The sequence below is a fragment of the Lepidochelys kempii genome, chromosome 2, assembly GCF_965140265.1.
Source record: "Lepidochelys kempii isolate rLepKem1 chromosome 2, rLepKem1.hap2, whole genome shotgun sequence".
Classification (NCBI taxonomy): Eukaryota; Metazoa; Chordata; order Testudines; family Cheloniidae; genus Lepidochelys; species Lepidochelys kempii.
Genome location: NC_133257.1, coordinates 68,350,804 through 68,363,585, shown reverse-complemented (window position 1 = coordinate 68,363,585; position 12,782 = coordinate 68,350,804). Strand labels below are relative to the sequence as shown.

The following is a 12,782-nucleotide window of genomic DNA, read 5'->3' as shown; positions in this document are numbered from 1 at the left end:
TTCAGTTGCTATGCAGCAGCAAATGTCCTAAAAACACTCCACTCTCCAAGAACCTGCTATTCTACCCGAAAAGGAAATAACTTTATAGAAAATTGATGATTTATATTAAAGAAAATTGTTCACTTACATTTATTCAAGATGGCCATTGCTACTACTGCTGGAGCTCTGATGCTGGCTGAGTATATCAAGTGACCCTATGAGCTAAAATACAGAAGCCTTAGGAGAGCATAACTAAAGATGCAGCACACTTAGGACAAACCCCCCCCTCCATCTCCCCCGCCCCCCATTCTGAAAGAGTTCTCATGGCTTTTGTTGCTTTAAATCTCAAGTAATATTCAATTAATAGTTTAATTATTTTTTCTATTAAACTTTCGTGGTTTGAATGGGGATAAAAAAGGTGGGGTTTGTAAAGAGGATCAGGTTTCTGTTGCATGCAAAAACTGCCTTTTAAAAGGTGAACAAACCACAAAGCTGGTATCAGCAAGCCTTTCTGGACTTGAAACAACTCAGAACACAGTCAAATTTTGGCTCAATTCAGTCAAACACATAAGGAAACCACCATCCCTATTTTCAAGCAACCACCATCCTCTTTAGCTGCTAGTTATATCACCTGTACACCCATTTTGAAGTTTGTGAAGAAACAAAGCACAAGCTACCAGTTGCCCTAGTGCATCTGATGTGCGTGGGAATACTTAAGATACTGCACTGCTGTATTCAGAAGAAAAAACAAATGTGAGTTTAAAAAAAGACAAATGAGGGATATTTTTCATGCAGCATTTCTTTCTTTGAGAAAAGCCTTCATCCCAGCATGCAACCTGAATAAACGAATTGTGCTATGGAAAAGGTATGTAGGAGGTGAAGGAAGTAGAATCACTCCCAGACTTTTGGATCCACTTCATGACTACTGTTGCAGACTGAGGGCTATAGTAGCCACAACTCCCTGCTGTGCTTCCTCTGTTCCACCAAGTTGGGAAGGGGGCTGGTGGAGGAATCCACATATATTAACAGATCCACTAGTTCCTGCCACAACCCCACTTCCTAAATCCCTCCATGATTGAGCACAGGGAGCCATCACTAAGATGTGCTGCATGGCACACAGTAGATGCTGGCTCCCTGCCCTTTCCTGAGGGGTTGCATCCAGTCTGCATCCTTGTTAGGAATCCATTCCTGCTGAAGCCTGAACCAGGAACCATGGGCTCCTAATGTGACACTGCTACCTATTTCAGCTATTACAAAATCTTCACTGTTCATCAGTAGCCATGGCATCGGTACCCACCTCAAAGTTTCCCACCACTTTAATGGCGAGTCAATGCAATATCCCCCAATCTTGAGTTGCAAAAGCCTATTTCCAATGCTAGAATCCACGTGTATATCCACTACTATTTGTTTTGGTTTGGTTTATTTTGCTATTAGCTTTTATAACACTGCGATGAACACTGAAATTTTAACGCTTTTATATAAATCAAAGGTGTGCCTTCACCTGAAATACAGTGTGCATTTATAGTCACCCTATCTCCAACAGGCTCTAGCAGAAATAGAGACTGAAAGCCAAGCAATGAGAATGAGGTGATGCATGGAAAAACGTTCATGTTAAGAAACTGAAAAGATTGGGACTGTTTATATTAGCTAGGAGACATGGTAATAGTTTACAAAATAATTAATGGTACAGAGAGGGTACTCACATCACCCTCTCTCATGCCAAAACCGAAGAGTCACTCAATGAAATTTAAATTCAGCAAATTTAAAATAAAAACTTGTTCACACGAAACAAAATTAGCCTGTGAGTTTTATTACCACAAGATATCATTAAGATCAAAAGCTTAGCAGGATTAAAAAAAGATTGGACATTTACATAGATAACTAGACTCTCCAGAATTATAACAGCAAGGATTGTTTTAAAAACAAGTTTTTCAGAAGGGCAATAAACTGTCATGCTTCAGGGCATAAACCAAATAAATGCGGGTAGGGAGGGAACTTTCCCTTGGGAAGGTAATCCTGTAACAGCCTATTGTAGGGTTTCTTGTATCTTCCTCTGAAGCATCTGGGACTGGCCACTATCAAGACAGGATGCTGGACTAGATGAAACACCAGTCTGAATTCCTGGGTCATATATCTACAAGCCAAATTGATGGAGTAATACCATGTAAATGTATGCATGGAACTCCAAGTAGCAGCCTCGTATCTCCCTGGAGTCTCTTTTGAGACATACAGTTGAATCTGCCTTGGATATAGTTGAATATGTTTTAAGACCTCAGGCACTGGGATACCTGCCAGATGACAACAAAGATGTATACATAATCTCATCTATTTAATCTTTCAGTGGAAACTCTCTGCCCTCTAGATGTATCCCTGTAGGCTATGAACAACGCACATGTTTTACAGAAGACTTACTCCTGTCCAAGGAATAACTGAGAACTCTTCTAGCATCTGAACAATGCAAACTACCTTCTTCCAAAACTGAATGAAGATTGGTGAAAATATAGATAAATTACTTACTAAAAACACTTGGAGTTGCACAGAACCATCTTATCCTTATGGAACAGTCGGGGGGTGGGGGGTAAAGGGGAGGGCATGAGAGCTTGGATCATGCACACTCTTCATGCTTATGTGAGAACTATCAAGAATGCAGCCTTTTTTAAGCAACTGTAATGAAATGAATATAGGAAATGGCAAACTGAATTAGACTAGTGGTCCACTTAGACCCATATCCTGGCCAACAGTGACCAGTACCAGGAAAGAAAGGCATAAGAAATTCCTGAGTGGACAACTGTGGGACAATACATAATAAAGTGATAATGTTTTTGTAGATAATAAAATTGATTAAGATTAGAGAATACTGTGAAGAAATGCAGAGGGACTTAACAAAATTAACTGAATAGGTGGCAAGATGGCAGATGAAATTCAGTGTTGATAAAATGCAAGGAAAGAAATAATCTGAACTATTCTCATACCCATTGAGGAGTTCTGTATTAACTTTAGCCAGTCAGAGGAAAAAACTCCAGGGTGCCATTGTGGACAGCTCAGTTAAAACATATGCTCAATATTCAGTGGCAGCTAGAAGAACAATTAATGTTAAAAGGTACGAAGACTGTGAACAAAATGAGTCTATACAGAAATCTATAAATGCAGCCTTGCTTGTAATACTATCCAGTTACGGTTACTCCATCTCAAAAAGAAACATCAGAAATAGAAGAGGTCCAGAAACAAGCAATGACAGAAGAATACACAGATTTCTGGATAAAATATTCTCCATCAGCACTGCATTTCTGCCCCACACAGGTCTACCTAGCTATTAAAACCACCTAGAAAATTAATACAAAATACTTTTGTTCTGAATCAAAGAAAAAATTTAAGCCTAGAAGTACATGCCCTCTTCTCCTTCAACCATAGATACGGTACCATTACAACAACTATCATACACACGTTACAGACCACACATTGCAAACTTAATTCTGTCCCCTACAGATACCAATCTTTAATCCAGTTAAGTTCCTTTCACGAACACAACCAATTACCACACCAAACATCCATAACTATTGTGGAAAAAAACTATCTTATAAAGGGCTGCATGCAAAAGAGAGGCAGAGACAACGTTGCAACAAAGCCTGTTGCCAACTCTGTCTACATATCTATTCAAGGGACACCATCATAGGACCTAATCACATCAGCCACACCATCAGAGCCTTTTTCACCTGCACATCACCAATGTGATATATGCCATCATGTGCCAGCAATGCCCCTCTGCCATGTACATTGGCCAAACCGGTCAGTCTCTATGCAAAAGAATAAATGGACACAAATCAGACGTCAAGAATTATAACATTCAAAAACCAGTCGGAGAACACTTCAACCTCTCTGGTCACTCAATTACAGACCTAAAAGTCAAAATACTCCAACAAAAAAACTTCAGAAACAGACTCCAACGAAAAACTGCAGAATTGGAATTAATTTGCAAACTGGACTCCCTCAGGGAACGGATGGCCGGGATCCCCTGGGGGACTAACTTGAAGGGGAAAGGAGTCCAGGAGAGCTGGCTGTATTTCAAGGAATCCCTGTTGAGGTTACAGGGACAAACCATCCCGATGAGTCGAAAGAATAGTAAATATGGCAGGCGACCAACTTGGCTTAATGGTGAAATCCTAGCGGATCTTAAACATAAAAAAGAAGCTTACAAGAAGTGGAAGGTTGGACATATGACCAGGGAAGAGTATAAAAATATTGCTCGGGCATGTAGGAATGTTATCAGGAGGGCCAAATCGCACCTGGAGCTGCAGCTAGCCAGAGATGTCAAGAGTAACAAGAAGGGTTTCTTCAGGTATGTTGGCAACAAGAAGAAAGCCAAGGAATGTGTGGGCCCCTTACTGAATGAGGGAGGCAACCTAGTGACAGAGGATGTGGAAAAAGCTAATGTACTCAATGCTTTTTTTGCCTCTGTTTTCACTAACAAGGTCAGCTCCCAGACTGCTGCGCTGGGCATCACAAAATGCGGAAGAGATGGCCAGCCCTCTGTGGAGATAGAGGCGGTTAGGGACTATTTAGAAAAGATGGACGTGCACAAGTCCATGGGGCCGGACGAGTTGCATCCGAGAGTGCTGAAGGAATTGGCGGCTGTGATTGCAGAGCCACTGGCCATTATCTTTGAAAACTCGTGGCGAACCGGGGAAGTCCCGGATGACTGGAAAAAGGCTAATGTCGTGCCAATCTTTAAAAAAGGGAAGAAGGAAGATCCTGGGAACTACAGGCCAGTCAGCCTCACCTCAGTCCCTGGAAAAATCATGGAGCAGGTCCTCAAAGAATCAATCCTGAAGCACTTGCATGAGAGGAAAGTGATCAGGAACAGCCAGCATGGATTCACCAAGGGAAGGTCATGCCTGACTAATCTAATCGCCTTTTATGATGAGATTACTGGTTCTGTGGATGAAGGGAAAGCAGTGGATGTATTGTTTCTTGACTTTAGCAAAGCTTTTGACACGGTCTCCCATAGTATTCTTGTCAGCAAGTTAAGGAAGTATGGGCTGGATGAATGCACTATAAGGTGGGTAGAAAGCTGGCTAAATTGTCGGGCTCAACGGGTAGTGATCAATGGCTCCATGTCTAGTTGGCAGCCGGTATCAAGTGGAGTGCCCCAAGGGTCGGTCCTGGGGCTGGTTTTATTCAATATCTTCATAAATGATCTGGAGGATGGTGTGGATTGCACTCTCAGCAAATTTGCGGATGATACTAAACTGGGAGGAGTGGTAGATACGCTGGAGGGGAGGGATAGGATACAGAAGGACCTAGACCAATTGGAAGATTGGGCCAAAAGGAATCTGATGAGGTTCAATAAGGATAAGTGCAGGGTCCTGCACTTAGGACGGAAGAACCCAATGCACAGCTACAGACTAGGGACCGAATGGCTAGGCAGCAGTTCTGCAGAAAAGGACCTAGGGGTGACAGTGGACGAGAAGCTGGATATGAGTCAGCAGTGTGCCCTTGTTGCCAAGAAGGCCAATGGCATTTTGGGATGTATAAGTAGGGGCATAGCGAGCAGATCGAGGGACGTGATCGTTCCCCTCTATTCGACATTGGTGAGGCCTCATCTGGAGTACTGTGTCCAGTTTTGGGCCCCACACTTCAAGAAGGATGTGGATAAATTGGAGAGAGTCCAGCGAAGGGCAACAAAAATGATTAGGGGACTGGAACACATGAGTTATGAGGAGAGGCTGAGGGAGCTGGGATTGTTTAGCCTGCAGAAGAGAAGAATGAGGGGGGATTTGATAGCTGCTTTCAACTACCTGAAAGGGGGTTCCAAAGAGGATGGCTCTAGACTGTTCTCAATGGTAGCAGATGACAGAACGAGGAGTAATGGTCTCAAGTTGCAGTGGGGGAGGTTTAGATTGGATATTAGGAAAAACTTTTTCACTAAGAGGGTGGTGAAACACTGGAATGCGTTACCTAGGGAGGTGGTAGAATCTCCTTCCTTAGAGGTTTTTAAGGTCAGGCTTGACAAAGCCCTGGCTGGGATGATTTAACTGGGAATTGGTCCTGCTTTGAGCAGGGGGTTGGACTGGATGACCTTCTGGGGTCCCTTCCAACCCTGATATTCTATGATTCTATGATTCTATGAAATTAGGCTTGAATAAAGAGTGGGAGTGGATGGGTCATTATAAAGTAAAACTATTTCCCCATGCTAATTTTTCCCCTACTGTTACTCGCACCTTTTTGTCAACTGTTGGAAATGGGCCACCCTGATTATCACTACAAAAGGTTTCTTTCTCCTGCTGATACTAGCCCATCTTAATTGATTAGTCTCATTATAGTTGGTATGGCAACATCCATTTTTTCATGTTCTCTGTGTATATATATATATCTTCCTACTGTATTTTCCACTGCATGCATCCGATGAAGTGGGTTTTAGCCCACAAAAGCTTATGCCCAAATAAATTTGTTAGTCTCTAAGGTGCCACAAGTACTCCTCATTCTTGTTATCAGAAGGAAATGGAATAGAAAGTTCAGTGTTTATAGAAGGAAAAGAAACAGGTCTGACGATCTCAAGGTTGCCTTTCTGAATGGTTTGTCTTCTCATTGTACATATGGGCCCTCAAATGGAAGGTCCTTCAGAGAGGCCTCTCTCTTAAATGGGACCCCAGAACCCATCAGTCACAAATATAGTCCCATGGTTATAGTAGCGGTCACTAAAAATCTAGGAGCTGCATCCAACACATTGTAAAGCCCTTACAGTGCATATTTTGTGACTTATCAGCCTTCAGCAACTTTAGTCATTGCCTCTCTCCTGGCCTCTTTAGAAAGGTGCTCCACCAATTACAAAAATTTATCCCAGGGCAATAAGTTATATTTGGCCAATTACCCCTGCTAATTAGCTACATGAGGAGAGAAATAGAACAAATCAAGCCTTTTTTCCATCCCAGAAAATCAAAGTATATGGCATATCTGTTCTTAAGAGGCAGGGATGCCAATGAAAGTTCATGGCAAACTGATGCACCAGGCACAACCGGGGATCCAAGTATAGGATGTGAATGGCATATTCAAAGCTCCACTCAGGGATAGAGTAGATAAGGTCTGTCCTCTTGGAAGTAGATATGACTTCAGCAAAATTTAGCCAAAAATACTCTGCAGGTTCTAAGATGCTTCCGTTATTTGGAATGGCCACCTGCCTAAATTGTCCTAGGTTACTGTGAGACTCTAGATCAAGCACCTTTGAAAGCTGTCCCAAGATCTCCTTCTGGAAGCTTCTGATAGCCTCAGGTGGAGAAGTTACACCTCATCCTGGATGGTAAAGGTGGTGAACCCTCCGAAGTCTCTTGCATTGCACCACTCTCATCTTCAGAATCCCATAAATCTGATCAGAGCCTAGGGAAGAAAAAACACCTGGAAAGACATCTGGTGGAAGGCACCTCTTTCAGTGATAAGAAACTGGCTGAAGTCTCTTTTGTGATTTCTCAGGAGGCCATTGTCTTAGCTTTTGACCTCAGGATTATTGTGCTCACATTGACCAGTATGGACAGCATTCCCTGTTGATAAGGGAGATGAAAAACAGAGACCCCTCCACCCCCGGGTCAGAAGATTGCTAGGCAGTTACGTGGGTCTGTTGCAAGGCCAGAATACAGACCATCATCCTGACCAGAGAGAGCAAGTCAGGAGGCATAAGCTACACCTGGCATCTCCAGGTAGTAAAGGACCCTAGAACAGTGGTTCCCAAACTTGTTCTGCCACTTGTGCAGGGAAAGCCCCTGGAGGGCTGGGCCAGTCTGTTTATCTGCCATGTCCGCAGGTTCGGCCGATTGCGGCACTCAGTGGCTGCAGTTCACTGCTCCAGGCCAATAGGAAGCTGCTGGAAGTGGCGCAGGCTGAGGGACGTACTGGCAGCTGCTTCCACTGACCTGGAGCAGCGAATTGCGGCCACTGGGAGCTGCAATTGGCCAAATCTGCGGACGTGGCATGTAAACAAACTGGCCCGGCCCGCCAGGGGCTTTCCCTGCATAAGCGGCAGAACAAGTTGGGGAACCACTGCCCTAGAAAGATCTTCAGTGTCTATCACCCAGGCCGTTCTTGACACAAAATCTAGTCTTCCTTCAGAAGACGGTCCACAGTCAAAGTTTGGACTGCAGAAGGTTCCCTGTTCAGAGTAACAGAAGATGAGGAAGATAAGAGCCAGATACAGTATATTAAGGAGAGTGTTGCTCCACCGTCTCTGGGACAAGACCAGAAGGAAATACCAATGCCAAAGAAGCCAATACTGAAGGCTGACACCTAGGCCTCAAGAATGGTTGAGGCCAAGGAGAGCAATACCGTGACATCTCCCACACTAATGGATTGGTTTGCGTTTTTTTATGCTGTGGAACAATCCAGCACTGACAGATATGGCACAGATGATCACTGGATCCCCTGTTCTCAGAATGGCAACAAAGCCAAAGAGGCTGATTCTACATCCTATGTTATAGCTCTCAGTGCAAAAGTCCATGCTGAGGCAGCCTCAGTACAGACCTCCTGATCACCAGTATTGGACTTCAGCACGAAGCTGCTCATCATCAACTCACCTTTCCACCTCAACTGCTACCTAGACATCAAGAAATCCCTTTGCACTGACTTCGCCAATCAGCACTACAGCTAGCCAACTAGGACTCAGGCCACATCTACACTACAAACTTACATCGGTATAACGACGTCTCTCAGGAGTGTGAAAAATCCACACCTCTGAACAATGCAGTTATACCAATCTAACCCCTGGGGTAAACAGCGCCCTGTTGACGGGAGGGCGTCTCCCATCAACATAGCTACGGCCTCTCGGGGAGGTGGATTAAAGTATGCCGATGGGAGAACCTCTCCCGCTGGCATAACAGCATCTTCATTGAAGTGCTGCAGCTGTACTGCGTTTTAAGCAGCATTTTAAGTGTAAACCTACCCTTAGACTCTTCAGAATCCCTTTATGTTGATCACATCAAGGGCTTAGCACTGGACTGGAATGAAGGAGTCTTTAAAGTTTCCTCAAACAAGGGCTTTTGAGACACCTATATTTGGGGAGTTGTAAGAACCTATAGCAGGGGTCTCAAAGTCCCGGGCCACGGGCCATCTGCGGCCAGAGAACCTCTCCACTGCAGCCTGCGGAAACTTTTAAAAAGTTTTTTCATCCGGCCCTCGAGGTTGCCAGCCAAAGTGGGGGTGGGAGGGGAGCGGGCAGGAGAGATTCACGTGCCCCTCCCCACAATGTTGCTCCATCCTGCTGCTCCTGGGACACTCCCAGGGGTTGTACTTGGCAACGTGTCATTCACCTCAGGCAGCTCAGCTCCCTGCAAGCAGTTCCCTATCCCTCCTGTTGCCGGCAGAGGAGAGACCCATGCAGCCATGGTGCCTGCTGCAGGCGCCGCCCCGCACAGCTCCCATTGGCTGGGAGAGAGGGACAGAGGTACCATCATTAGTTGCTGGGCAGAGTCAGCCATGGAGGCAGCGTCACTAGTCACTGGGCAGAGTCAGCTGTGGCGTCATGAAGCCAAGGAAGTGAGGGAAAAGGGTGGGAAACAAAACGGGCTGGGAGATGGTGTGAACACCATCTTCAGTGACATTATTGGCCTGATGGGAGGATTTGAGGACTGGCACTGGCCCTAAGGCAAATTGAGTTTGAGATCCCTGACCTATAGCTATTATATCCCTCACCACAACAGATCAAGCACTGGATTAGTTCACCGTCACCAACATTATAGCTTCATATGATGCACTGATCTTAGCAGTGGACATCCCAGCTGCTGAGAGCTAACCAACAGGGCCAAACTAAGTCCATATCCGCACAAAAAGTGTATGTTGTCTAAAATAAAAAACAACAAAACCACAAACCACCTACATCAAATGCCAAGCCTAGAAAACCTAAGAGATGCCTAAGAGATAAAGCAATGGACAGTTCTCGGTTCCAGCTTGCTGCTCCTAAGGCTGTAAGAAAGGACCAAAAACTTCCAAGCTTCTACACCAAAGGCAGGCAACTACAGAGCATGGATCTCAATAAAGGGAATTCTCAAAGGCATTACGCTTTCATTTAAAAAAAAATGATAACTAGTTGAAGAAAACTTTCCCAAACATGAACCAAATGTAAAAAGATGCAGTAGTATCTTCTTCAGTCTGCAGACAAATTAGGTCAGTGCCTTTACTGCTGCTCAAAGTCTAGCCAAGTAGCAGCAACGGAATGAAATTAACAACTCTGGTCAGTTTCACAGCTGTTACAGAAAGCCTAGGTGTTAGTGAAACTATCAGTCACTTCAATTTCATGTTGCTTCTGCAAACCACAGCAGATGTACTAGAGTTATTCGCAGAGTAAGAAGACCCAAAAACAGAGGCTGGGGAAGAGGAAGAATTCCCTATAGCAGCTAGAAGTGTACAACAAGTGGAGAAAAAGAGAGAAAGGTCCTTGCTCCTTCCAGGAGCCAAAGGGATGGGTGATGTTTGGAGTTGGTCAAATATCTAGTAACCAGAGTGATAGAAGAGACGGAGCTCCTAGGCAAGAACCAGGGACAGCACATTGTTAAAAAGCCAGCACTTTCTCCATTCACAAAAAACATGATAGCAGAAAAGGGAGTCAGGGAGCTCACCAGTTATAATTCCTGAACTTCACTGATCCTGAAAACCACCACCTAATACTCCCTATCTTTTCTATCTACTTAAAAGAAAAATATTTTTCAAACTTTCTAGTTTATCATATTCATAGTTATGACATCAACCAAGTAAAATTATACTCCATAATCAACAGATGCTTAGGACTCTAAATACAAAAAAGCTAAGTTCTCAAAAATAAACACCTCGAGGCTAAACGTTACTAAAGTCTCAGCCTGATGATGGTAATCTGCTAATCAGAACCCATCTTTCTCAAACTGACAAAGTCTCACTGAAATAAATACAAAAAATTCAGAAATTAAGACATTTAGAACTGCTTATTTATAACACTCAAACAATATCCAACACGAGAAAAGGCATAATGAACAATCTGAAAAAGAAATATTTTTAGTTAAAAAACCCAAAGGTTAACAAAGAAGTTACCTACCACAAAAATCTTGTAAAGACCCACTTTGTTGTAGAACAGAGCCTTTATCCATAATTACAAATCTATTTGCATTGTCTCTGATTCAAGACAAACATTTTTGCATGATAATTTAAAAAAAAACCAGTACTATTGTTTTTAAAATTAGCCTAAAGCTGGAAATAAAACTGAAGCTTTACAGCCAAAAGACACAATTCCTGACTTAAGCAATGAAAGATTTTTTACACTGAGAATATGTAATTTAGTTATGCCTGGAAAATGTTTTATGTCCTATCTGTGCCGATAGGCTGCAGACAGTTTTTCTGAAGAAACATCATTTGAAATGAACATCAACTGAAAACTTTTATCTATCTTAATACACCTTTGAGAATCAATATATTAACATTTTAACCTTATGCTTCTAAAATGAAAGGGACACGGTGTCAAATGCAACACTCAGAATGGTTCATTTAACACCTTGATCTCACTGGACATTTCACTACCAAATGGAAGCAATCCACTAACAGCATCCTCATGCAAACTGATGTGCCATATTGGGAAGAAATCTGCTGGTAACCTCCTCACAAGCTTTGTGATAGTGAAAAAGTGAAGGTGCTCTGCAGGGGTGTGGACGACTGTCATTGGAAGCTTTTCTCATGCCAGTGGGTGTGATGAGAAGAATGCACTCCACTGGTGGTCTCCACACATATTAGGGCTGCAGGAGATGGGAATGGGTAGTTGGCAGTCTTCCCAAGTGAAGTGGACTAACAGTAGCCAGCCTGAGGTGCATGAAATGGATGGCAAAGGGATTCAACATGTGGCCATCTCAGACACCAATATTATCAAACCATGTTAGGTCCCAAAATTCAAAGAAAATGGTTTTGATTTTTAAAAATTTCCTATTATAAGAAACCCAGTCTTTAATCAATCCAATAATGAACAGTGGTGTGAAATGCACTGTACTTCATTTGGCTCCTAAGCAGACTGATAAGCCCTAACAAAATGGGTTGTTAACAAACCTTGACTAAAAGCAGGACAATAATTCTTTCCTGTCTTACACAGGATTTCACTCAGTAATATTGATTCCACCTGCCACAGGCTCAGAAATATTAACCCATTCTATTTAAGCTTATTAAGGTTGCCTGGCACTTCCCACTGTACGACCTATTTTCAGTTTCTTATAATTGGGAAACTATATGGTTGAAATCTTCCAAAAAATTAAGCCTGAGGCATACACCCAGCATGGCCAATTTCAGCCAAAACAGTTCAGCCATTTCCAAGAACAAGGCTATGGAAAAAATGTTAAAAAATTCTGGTGCCTTGTCTTTGAAATGCTGTTAGCATACCTATACTTTGGTGTAGGAACTTGAAATTTGACAGGGCGTGGTCTTTGCACCAGTGATGTAATGTGATACCACCCCCTGGAAATGTGCCTTTCAAAAGTTACAGTTCACTGACGCTCAGTAGAGACTCCTTAGATTTTAAGATCTGAATTCCCTGAAGATTCTGTCTGCCCTCAGTATGTTCCAGCCTGGGGATGAGCAGGACTTTCCCTGCAATTGCAGGTGTCTGCTATAGGTAGGGTCCTACCAAATTCACGGCGCATTTTGGTCAATTTCACGGTCATAGGATTTAAAAGATCATTAATTTCAAGATTTCAGCTATTTAAATCTGAGATTTCATGGTGTTGTAATTGGAGGGGACCTGACCCAAAAAGGAGTTGTGGGGAGGTGGTAAGGTTTTTTGGGGGGGAGGGGGGGGCTTGGCGGTACTGCTACCCTTA

The 12,782-nt window shown here is 43.2% G+C and overlaps 1 protein-coding gene across 11 annotated transcripts in view; it reads right to left on the bottom strand.

The window, feature by feature from the left end:
- PLAG1 (PLAG1 zinc finger) overlaps nt 1-12,782 on the bottom strand; it is a 59,725-nt gene that overhangs the window by 16,588 nt on the left and 30,355 nt on the right. The window contains exon 2 of one of the 11 annotated variants that reach the window (XM_073331123.1): nt 128-201. The exons of 9 other annotated variants lie outside the window; for them this stretch is intronic. The gene's annotated coding sequence lies outside the window, so the exon portion shown is untranslated. Of the gene's footprint in view, nt 1-127; nt 202-7,195; nt 7,698-12,782 lie in introns of those variants that run through there. One more of the 11 variants, XM_073331124.1, reaches the window with a different exon arrangement.